At 45.0% G+C, this 11,377-nt stretch overlaps 1 protein-coding gene across 1 annotated transcript in view; it reads right to left on the reverse strand.

Annotated features, from left to right (window-relative positions):
• The window catches only part of RASGEF1C (RasGEF domain family member 1C), a 66,644-nt gene extending 55,317 nt beyond the window's left edge, over nucleotides 1-11,327 (reverse strand). The window contains exons 1-2 of the mRNA XM_031055172.1: nucleotides 11,284-11,327; nucleotides 9,566-9,707 (exon numbers count right to left, since the gene is read on the reverse strand). The gene's annotated coding sequence lies outside the window, so the exon portion shown is untranslated. The remainder of the gene's footprint in view (nucleotides 1-9,565; nucleotides 9,708-11,283) is intronic.
• Nucleotides 11,328-11,377: the final 50 nt, after the last annotated feature.

Consider the following 11,377-nt stretch of genomic DNA (forward strand, 5'->3'; position numbering starts at 1 on the left):
TGCAGAGCACGACACAACTTGCTGTTAGACAGGAGAAGTTCAATATTCATTAACCAAAAGAGCCCCCACCTTGTGCTGCTGCTGCCTGCAGTACAAATCACCCAGCCCAGGTTTTATCAATCCTGCCACTCACTGTCCCAGGAACCTGAGCCTCGAATGCAGCAGCACCCCCAGCCCTCAGCTGGGGCATTTGCACAGCCAGAGCCCAAAGCTGGGAACCTGCACCCACTCTTTGAGCAACTCAGACAGAAAATGCTGGAAACACAAAAGGTTTAATCTCAAATTTGCATACAGCAACTTATCCTTGCAATAGTTCACTGCTAGAAAAGGAGCTATATGAAAAGGGAGAATTGAAGCAGGCAGCTGCACATTGGGAGATTTACTCCAAAGCCTCCCAGGAAGCCAATGGAAGCTTGCAGCACACGCTTTTCTTTTACAGCCCAGGACAGTAATACATTCAACTGTGCTAAAGCAAAAGTGTCAGGCACAGAGATTTAAGGAGATAATACAGTGAAGGCTCAGGGACTAGATAAAATCATAAAAAGATGCAGGCAAAAGCTGCTTCTTGCTTGCTCTTTGCTATCAGTTGTCCCTTTGTATTGGATGGGGAAGGCAGAGCACAACAGCTCCAGCAGCAGGGGTGGCTGGGGTAACCTTCTCCTTGGCTGCCCAAATCCAAACCCAGCTTGTCCCTGAGCACCCCTGTTCTTCTGGCTCAGAAAACCAACTCTGGTCACCAATGCAAACATCTGCACCCAGCAGAATGGGGCACCAGATGTACAGGGGTGCAACCTGCTCCAGCCAGCACTGTCAGGTGGAAATCTACATTGCTTTAGGGATTGACCACAGCCTTGGATTCTGCTGTGTCTGCTGAGCTCTGTCCTGGCAACACACAGATTATCCAAGAAGATCAGTAAAATATGGCTAAGAAATGCCAAGGTATAGTAGAGACCCTACAGCACCTAAACTGTCAAAGGAAAAAAAAAAAAAACAAACCAAAACAACCACCCTGCTTTCAGATATCTGGAAATTATGCAGAAAAGATCTTCATGACCATCTGCTTGGTGCCTGTAAGCACTTGGTCCCACAGGTCACACTGGGAAAACCCAGTAAACTGGAAAGCCCCACAGCCATCCATCCTTCCAGCAGCACTTGGGCTGAAACTGCCCCAGTGCTGGGGATGCCTGGTCACACACTCTGCTGGGAGCCTGGAAATGCTCCCTTCAGGACCCTGCTTGGCCAAATAGGTTTGTCACTGTCTCCCAAATAACTCACATGAATGTCTTTCATTTTTCAAGCGGTGCCATCAAACATGGGGCTGCACACACCACAAACACTGACATATTTCACTAATACAATCCAGCAGCAGCATATGGGGAGTATTTATACAGGCCTTTATTATTATTTATGGAAGGTAAACGACCCTCTCCAAGATGTGGTGACTTGTGCTGACAGCACCTTTGTTTTTAGGAAAAAAAATACCAATAGGGGAGGGAGGGTTGGAGGCTTTGCAAGTCTAACCCATGGCTACAAATTCCACCAGTTCCTGTCCAGGAAAAAAAACAAGCATTCTCTTCTTCCCCTGTTTTTATTGTCATTCATCTTACAAACTGGTCTTATTAAACTTGTTACTCAACACAGTAATTAGTAGAAATAAAAGAGATATATATAAAAATAAAATTCAGACATTGGTTATAATTAAGTCTTCCTAAGTGTTATTTTACTAGTTGGGGTGGAGCAATTTTGTCACAATTGAACTGTTGAGGAACAATTAAGTAGAATGCAGCTTTAATTCCTCCCTGATCTCCTGACAAAAGCCAACACACATTCGAACCTGTGTGAGAGAAACCAAAACCAATCAGAGCAATGTGACATTGCACGTTGTCTCACCAGGCGAGAAGCCAAGCTGGGATGGTACCGAAGCCTCGGGTCTTTGCAGTGGAGCTTTATTGGGTGCCAGCAGCAATGCCCTGGGCAGGGGCAGTGCCAGGTCTGTGCCAGGGGTTTGTTTGCCCTCCCCAGGAAGGACAAAGGCACCGTGTGGCCCAAAGGATGAGTGATGCACAACTGGTGAGACCAGTCTGGCTTTTAGGGTGCCAGCACTTCACTCTTGAGCTCTGACACAGCAGCCACTGGATGAGTCCCAGAATCTCACTGTCCCTGTTTCTATCACAACTGGAAACCAGCCCATCTCCAACATGGAAGGACACTTTGATAAATGCAGTAATTACCACCAGACACCCCACCCAGCCAGCAAGAAAATCAAGGCCATTTATTTGTCCACCTAGTTATAAAACTACCACCAGAAAACTCTGCAAATCAAGCCCTTGGAATCTGATTTAATTAAATCAATGAGAATTATATAATTAACTCATCAGAAAGCTCAAAGATAATAGGAAATTATTTCTATCGACTACAAACTCCTTCCACGGAGCTGCCTGGCGGTGCCCCTGCTGTGGAACTGCCCAGCTGCACCTCTGCTGCTCCATTTGTCATCTCAATGCGCCATTTGTTCCTCCAAACACAGATCAGCTTACACAAAGCAGTTGTCATGCTTCTTCTATCCCAAGCACTTTGCACATTCCCCTCCACACGTGCTCATAAAAATCACTCGCCATAAGAGCTTTTAAATGGGGCTTGTCAAAACGTCAGGATGGAAGGTGTGCAGGAGAGAACCTCCAGTTTCCTTTGCTGAAACACCCAAACACATGGCCTGGTACCATCAGGCTTTTCTTTCCTCAACATACCCCTGGGATGTGGCTGTAAAGAAGAATTCTGATGGGAGGGAAGGGAGACACAACAATCTCAAAAGGAAACTTCACGCATGTAAAAGCCTACAAAGGTAAAACCTGGATACCTGTAACAGAAACCATCAGGAAGTGATTTAAGGCAATTTGGAAATACAGTTTCAGTGACTGGTTGAACACCTTTAGAATACAAATATACAGCAGGCTATTTACAGTACAAGGGAAAAAGTTTCCACCTTCCCCAACCCACAGCAGAGCACAGTCTATTCTCAGTGAGGAACATAAATTTTGAGCAACTCCAAGAGACATGAAGAAGTCATTGGCTTTATCTCAATTTAACTGATTTCAGGAAACTTAAGCAATACTCAAGACAAGGGCTCTCAATCTCAAAGACACTCAAACCCTGCTAGACCTGCTATTGTGTAGACAGCAATTGCTGATTTATTGACTGCATAGAGCTGTGGATCAAGCCTTAGTATTTGCTAATATCTCTCCTGGAATTGGCCTTTAATGACCTGATACAACTGCTATTAGTGAGAAAGAAACAATGCCCCTTTCCTTCAACAGAGCTGGACCAGTTGTATCACTTAGCAGCTGAACTGGAAAAATAAAACATTTGGACCAATTAAGTTTTACTGCTAAGATATTTAGCACAGACTTTATCTGATATGAAAACTTCAAATCTAGGGCTAAACCAAAGAAATTATAGTACAGTTTCCAGATGAAAAAGAAAGGTGTTGAGAAGTGGAAATCCCCCTCTCATTCCCTTGGGTGCAATTCAGAAGTTACCCTGGCGAACCCAGGGCAGCTCCAGGAACATAAATACAAAGTGACAGGGAAATCCAGCCTACTATTCACATCACATATTTCATGGTTCTTTCTATTTCACAGTAATACACGAAGTTAAGCTGCTTATTAGATGGGCACATTCTCCAAACCGCAGCCAGGCTTGTACGTTATGTTGGGCTCACCATCAGTACTGACCGCCCTTTAATCCTAATTCTGCTGTCATTTGTGGTTCCACTTCAGAAGATCCTTGCTTTAATTCACAAATGGGATCGCTGTTAGCACTGTTGCAGCCCAGAAGAGAGGCATGTGAGAAATGCCATCCCTGTAACCATCGCTATTTATACAACCCTCCTGCACATTTTCCTAACAATCTATACTTTCAAATACTTCTGTTGGCCTACAGGATGTTGTGGCATATGCTTCTAAGCCCCACAGCACACCCATTAGCAAATAATGACCTTCCTAAAATGACCTGGTAACAGCTAATAACTGCCATAAAGCATAAAAGGGCTGTGGTACAGAAGGTCTTTTATGGAATGAAAAAAAAAACCACCAAAATTTTTATTAGCAGAATCGCTAATGGACACAGAGTCCTCATGTGATCCATTTACTTTTAGGAAATGCCTGGTATCAGATAATGAGATTATCTCACAAAACAAAAACAACCCCCAAACCAGCACTTTCAAAAAGCACACTGCAGTCTGGCAGCTCATGAATGAAACACTCTGTAGGTGTTTGTGTACATTTATAATTTACTACACCACATTAAGAAGTAAGACAACTGCAAACGACAAGCTGCTGCTCTCCCAGCTGTGTACACTGTGCAATGATACCTTCCACCAGGGCTCAGCCAGCCCTGCTACCAACCTTCCAGTTGGGAGAAAGACAGAAGGATCCAAAGGATCCAAATCAGCTCCAGCAACTGAGTAACAAATGGCAGCAATTCTGCCTTCTTAAAGTTCTGAAGCAACACACACTGAAATGCTGTTTAGTGTGTGCACATGCCAGGAGCAGAAGCACAAACCCACCCCTGATACACAGCAGCACACCTTGCTTTCATCCTGCACCCCAAACTTGTATAAAATCACGGCTAATCTCACACAGAGGAGATATCCATATCTGGCAGCTCACGCAGCACCAGGTTCAGCCCTTCTGGAACAAAGCACCAAACTCAGCCACTCACACACCTAGCTTTACACGTGTTCCCAGCTCAGAGAGAAATCTCCAGGTGCAGTTTTCAGCACGTAATTAATCCTACAAAACACAGCAAGACAAGCTTTCCTTTATGCCCTCAGCAGGAGAAGACTCAATGTACCTACATGGAAGTGCTTCACAGGATATTTTCTACAACACTTTCACCGGCTCTTGATCTTCCCACCTGAATTTCTCTATTGGACCCACTGTTTGCAGTTGCCCCTGTAACCCTGGTAAATTATTCCATGCTGGCTCATCCTAATGGCTGAACCACAAGTGACCCACATAACCATAACCCCAAACTCTTTCTGCACCCAGATAAGAAGGCTCTGCAGAGGCAGAGTTTCAGTTCCATGAACAAGCTGACAGATTTGAACAAAGTGATGGAAAACACTGCAGATCTCCACAGTCATCTTTTCTGTCTGCGGATCCACTGACTACACTCAGCATCTTGTCTGCGTTCCAGTTTCAGTACAGCTGAAGTCTCCTGGCAGCACTCCAGGGACAGCCATGGATCCCTGATGCTTTCAGGGACCTTCTCCAGCCCACAGGGACTGTCTGAAGACATTCCTTGCCCATTCCATACCCCTGCATGATCCCATTCCTACACCCTGTCCTGAGCTCCAGCCCTGCAGAAAGCATCAGGCCTTTTGACTGCACCCACGTGGAACATCCCAACCTCCTGCACTTGTGGCTTTCCCTTCTGTTTGTTTTTAAGCTGTGGAACGTGATCTCTGAGCCAGGTGACCAGGCTGAACATGGTGTAGGATGTTTATACACATGCATTGGAACAGCCTACACCACGTTCAAAACTGCTGTAATCAGGAAATGAGCCATGAAATGTGTAAGCGGTGGCACATTAATAATCTGGTTTATAGCTTAAATTAGAATCTTCGGAATTTCACAGCCAGACACTTTTAAATAGGTCAAAAAATGCAGTAATCACACTTAATGATCACACTGTGATGTGCACAGCATCAGAGCTGGGAGTGAGGAAACCTGAGCAGAATGGATATGAACTCCTGGCACACTCAAAAAAGCATTTAACAAAGCTCAAGAGCAAAACACATCGCTCAGGCACCAAGTTTTTTGTCTTTTGACCCTGCTCTTCAGAAATGAGGTGTGAGATTTCATGTGATCACAGACAACAAATGCTGTTCTCTGTATTTTCATTTTAGTTAGCACTGCAGATTAGGAGAGGATTTGACCGCTTGCAAGTGGTGAGAATTCAGTGATGTTAACAAAGCCTTCCCCATCTGAGAAACGCAATTTGCTATCGTCCCTGCCCATGCATGTGTCACCCCCAGTGCACAGGCTTGAAACACATTCCTGGGTATCAGCATTTGGGTTTATTTTAAAGAAAAGAACAAGAATCCACAGATCAATCTCAGTAATCTTTTAGTCTCCAAACCAGGGAAATCCTTCACAATTTTGCTAAATTTAGACACATGCTTACATTCTCTCTACACCAACTTGATTTCAGGTATAATAAACCTGATGTTAAAATTGAATAAAGAATGAGAATTTCAGCAAAAGATGCAGTCATTGACTAATTAATCCAGTCCTGTCAAGCAACTGAGGCATAACCAAAAAGGCAAACTAAAAAAAAAAAAAATCTGCTATATTCTGTGAAAACAAAGTCAATGTTTGTCTACTGCAAAAGTACAAAGTCAGCAGGGGAGACTGCTTGGAAGCTTGTAAGAAAGCAGTAGAGAAATGTTTTTTTGGTTTCTTTTTTCCTCCAGTCAAACTGGGCTTCTTCTAAAAAACAAAGCAAGGCAAAAGATGAAAGGCCTTCTCTTCTGAAGCCAAAGATGAAGAATACAAAGAATATTAATGACTAACAAGTCTGTCTGTAAATGCCATGAGCTTAGCTGTAGAAGGGACTAAAAGGAAGAACAGCACTGCTATTAACTAATAAGTTTCTGATCTAACAAGCAGCGATGAAGGCTGATTGGTCATTTATAGAAGGGAACATTAGTTCAGAAGAACACAGGTTCCCTACAGGGGATAAAAGGAAAGAAGAAAAGATGCCATTATATACATGAAAAGCTCAGGATGGCTCATTTACCCAGCACATAAAGGTACTAAGTTCCCAGTTAGGGCTTGTCTGTCCCTCACATGTTTGTGTGCAGGTACAGCAGATGGCTGTCTTGTGGAAAACTTGAGAATTTGTGCAAATTTGTCACCAGCCTTATATTACAGAACACTGGATTTTGATGAATTGCATTTCCTAAAGGAAAAATTCAACAAACACAGAACCTTGCTTTTGTCACAGCAAAGACTTATTACTCCTGGACCCAGCATAAACAGGACACAGTTTCCCAGTGTCCTGGAATCCTGCAGGGGTCCAGGAGGGTCTCATGGACCAGGGGCAAGGGAGGGAGGCACTGGCCTCTCACCTCTGCACAAGCACACGAGACCAGCGCAAAGCATGTTCTTCCATGTTTGAAGTTTCCCCATTGTCTTTCAAGAAATTCTTCTAATTTAAGCAAGTGAAACACAATAAAACCAGGAAGATGAAAAACAACCAGCTCGGAGCCAAAAGTGACACCACGCCAAGCTCAGATTTGGAAACTGATTCATTTGCCAGCTCACAGGCACACACACCTAGGGTGTCTATATTTATACACATGGACTCAGGCTCCCTGCTTGGTACAGGCACTGTAAGTATTTTTAAATCAGCAAGAAATCAAGAATCACAGTACTTAGAGAAGATGGAAAAATTCCCTTTTCTCTAAGCTCAGATTAGAAGAATCTTGACGCATCAGCTCTGCCTGCAGCATCCAGCAAGGCTGAGAGCCAGCACGGCCACAATTCACTCTGAGATTCCTTCCCTTAACAGGCCACTGCTCACTCCTGCAGACAGGCTGTGTTTTGCACTGCAGCCTGATCCAGCAGATGACACGAGAAGCTTCTGTGTCAGGATGGAAATCTGGAGAGCATTCTGGCAGTGTGAGAGATGGCAATGTTGGAGCCAGCAGTGCCAGAGAGCCCCAGCGCTGCTGCCCCTTCCAGGCTGGGAATTCACAGCCCCACGTTCCATGCCCAGCTTTGTCCAGAACCCACAGTGGTCTCAGGAGATCACCAAACTCTCTCAGCATCCCCTTATGGAAAAGGGGCATAACAACATGTCTCAGCAGCACCACAAAGGTTTGTTAATGCTTGTAAGCACTTTGTAGATAAGCAACATCAAGACAGCAGTTAGCAGAGGGATTTGGGGCACAGGCAGACATAAATCCAAAGCACTCATATCATATATTCCTTTCAGACAAGCATAGCAGCAGATCAGCTCCCTGCATTTAGTGGTTGTGGGCTCCATCCTTTCAACAGACTGAGCACTCTGCCTTTGATCCAAAAAATGAGTCCATGGAGAATATTCACATGTTTAATGTTAATCATATGCTTAAATTCTCTGAATCTATAAAGAGAGTAAAAGGGAAAAGTGCTCCCCAGCTCCAAAACAAACACAAATTCCCAGAAGTTATATTTAGGACATGAGCAAACATTTGGCCAGCAAAGGAAAAGCCTTCAGTATACACCTGCTAAGCTTTTGCATCCCTCAGGAAACCTGCAGGTGGGAAAAGTGTCCAGAGTGAGTTTGCTTAGACAAAACCTTTCTAAAATAACCAGCACGGTGATATTTGAAAGAAGCACCCAGAGCATGTGACCTACTATTCTTACACACACAGAGCAGTCCTTGAGCAAGGAAATCAGAAAACAGAATAAATTAAATAAATTAAGAAATTCACTGCACAGATTTGAACTTCTGACTAGGAATTTATAGTTGCAAAATAATGCAATCATTTATTAACTGTCTACAGTAAGAGAAGAGGCTTTCCTCAGAGGACAGGCACTGCCACCCAATCCTCACAAATTCCACATGCCTTCAGCAGCACCTAGAAAGCATCTTATAACAGTATCAGAAAGGAACAATACTGAGCAAAAGGAATGGAACCCCCTTAAAATTTTCAGCACATGCTCCTCTCACATCCTCACTATCTGAGACATCTAACTCAATTTACATCCTGCTCAACTCCTGGGCTAGCTGAGGGCTTGGGGCTACCAGTGTGCTAAATCAGCTGCCCAGAGTGCTCAGGAGTCTCTGCTCCTGCACCAACCCCATCCTGGCCCAGCTCATCCTGACCCTTTCCTGCAGATGGATCAGGTCTGTGGGGTGAGGCCAGAGCTCCTGTGGTGCAGGTGAGCTGGGCAGAGCGAGCAGGGAGCTGCAGTGAGCTCCAGGCACTCAGACACTCCTGCAGAGCAGAGCACCTCCAGCTGCAGCCTGGACACAGCCCTGGCCAGACGAGCATAAACACAGAGCTGGCTCCCAGAGATGATTTTCAAACCCTGCTAAACAAGCATGTATAGCAAGAAAAGCCTCAGGCAACCAAAGGGCCACTATGCAGAGCTTCATTGCTGTAGCAGAGCCATAAACATCATCCAGCTTACTCACAGCAACATCACCTTTTGCCAGCCATGTGAAACGGACAAATCACTCTCTCACCAGCATAAATTGTCCAACAAGTTAAATAAGGCTGCTAATTATTTATAAGGATTTAAAAAGAATCTTTCAAGGTTTCTGCCCTCAAATTTGGAAATATCATTAGATGAAATTGAATTGATGGTATAAACAACCATTTTCTTAAGTAAAGGCTTTTTGAGAAGCGTGTTCTATTCTAACAGTAGACAGCACTTTTACCTTAATAAACCAGAGGGAGCTGTATTAGTCACACCTTACAAATGGTTAACAAGGTGTTTATCTTCCTTGTTTGGCTGAATTAGAACTACACAAAATGCCCTGACTCAAAGGAGGCAGAACAAATCCCTACCTTCACCTGCCGTGAGGGATGGAATTAGAATGCTGGGTGAGGCTCTAAGAAGTCCAAAGGAAGTTAAGACATCACAAGGAATCCTGGTTATACTTCTCCACCTCCTTTGCAAGACACTTTGCCGTCCCAAGGTTTGCAGACACTACAAAGCAACACAAAGTTCACTGCTGTTGCAGTTATCAGCATGACCTGGCAGACCCCACCTCTGGAGAGGGCTGAAAGCCCCAGATTACACATCCATGGCTTTTTTTCACCAGTTTCCTGGAGGAGGAAGCACTGTCTCCTATGATGGGGTAAGCTCCAAGCCTGTGCAGTGTAGGGCATCTCTCACAATAGGCTCAGACCTCTCAGACGTGTCTGGTGCCTTTGCTTTGTTCAGAGCCTCCATTAACATCACCCAGGACTTCATCAGCAGGCACTTTCCCCTGGCTAGAGCCTTGACTCTTCCTTTGCTCTACCACTTCTTGGTTGAAGTGCACAAAGAGCCAGAGTGTAACAAAGACATGCACTCCCCATCCTCACTCCTGTACCAAGTCATCCTCCCCCATCCCTCAAAGGCAGCCCACCCCTACTCCCATCCCTAACAAAACAGGGAGATTAAGAGAGTCCTGGGAAACAGAGCAGCAGCAAGGGGCACCTTTCAGTGCTCAGAAGGGCAGACACACCTCCAGCACGAGGTGCCACTAGCTGCAGCACAGAGCACAGGTGTCCCACAGCAAGAGCTGAACCTGGGCAAGGACTGCTGGATACACCTTTTCAGCTATGCTGGTTTGAGAACAATAATTAAATTCCAGTCCAATTTCCTCCTGATGTACAGCTCTAACTCCTTAGTGACTCCTGTGAAGCCAATTCCCAACTGTGGTACCACTCTGGGTGTTTGCCTTAAATAAAGAGCCCAGGAAGCCACAAAAACAATAACTATCTTTTTATCTGGAAAATACATGTCCAGGACATTTCTCCTGTGGAATACAAATGTCAGTATTTCAGGTGTCAGGAACATCATATGATGTGCCATCACCACCCTACTCAAAACATGGGCAGAGACCATCAAGTCCAGAGAATACAATCAAAGCCTGAATGGTTCCTCCTCTGCACTTCTCCCTTTCCTCGTCATCTCCCAGTGTTTAATGCTGTGCCAGAGGGAGCAGCGCCCAGCGTGGGTCCTCAAACAGCCACCAAAACGCCCGAGGCTATGCGGTGTCACCCAGGAACACCGCGGGCATTAAAGGCACACGGGCTGAGGAGGTCTGTGCAGCTGCTCCCCTGCCCTGCTAATTGGGTACTGCGGACACGCTCACGCCGTAAGCACATCTTTGACATAACACAGCATGACAATTTTTCCAGAGTCACAGAAATGCAGAGCATACAAATAAACCTGAATGCTGAAACCATTTCATTGTTCATAAGAATATGCACGCTGCACCTGTTACGACCAAGGGCACTGTCTGCGCCTTGGAGCTGATTATTTCAGCCTCTAACAAGCCTGTCTGTCTTGGAGGACTGTTAAACTCCAGGAGTTAATAAAGCACAATAAAATTATTTTGCAAAAAAAAAAAAATCATTATGGAATATACAGGGGGAGAGATCCTTAAACGTAAGGCAAAGAAAACAATCCTCAAACTGACATTCTCCTCCCAGCTTCCCGCTACCGCTGGCTCAATTCAAATCAAATTCACTGAAACAAAATAACTCTAAAATTGATACCGGTAAAGTCCTACCCTGAAACAAATGTTCGGGAGCCCAAGCACAGCTCCAGCCCGGGACTCCCGATAGAGCAGGGCAGGAGAGGGGAGCGCTCCCCAAGCCCCGTCC

The sequence above is a fragment of the Geospiza fortis genome, unplaced genomic scaffold (genome assembly GCF_000277835.1).
Source record: "Geospiza fortis unplaced genomic scaffold, GeoFor_1.0 scaffold55, whole genome shotgun sequence".
Taxonomy (NCBI): Eukaryota; Metazoa; Chordata; class Aves; order Passeriformes; family Thraupidae; genus Geospiza; species Geospiza fortis.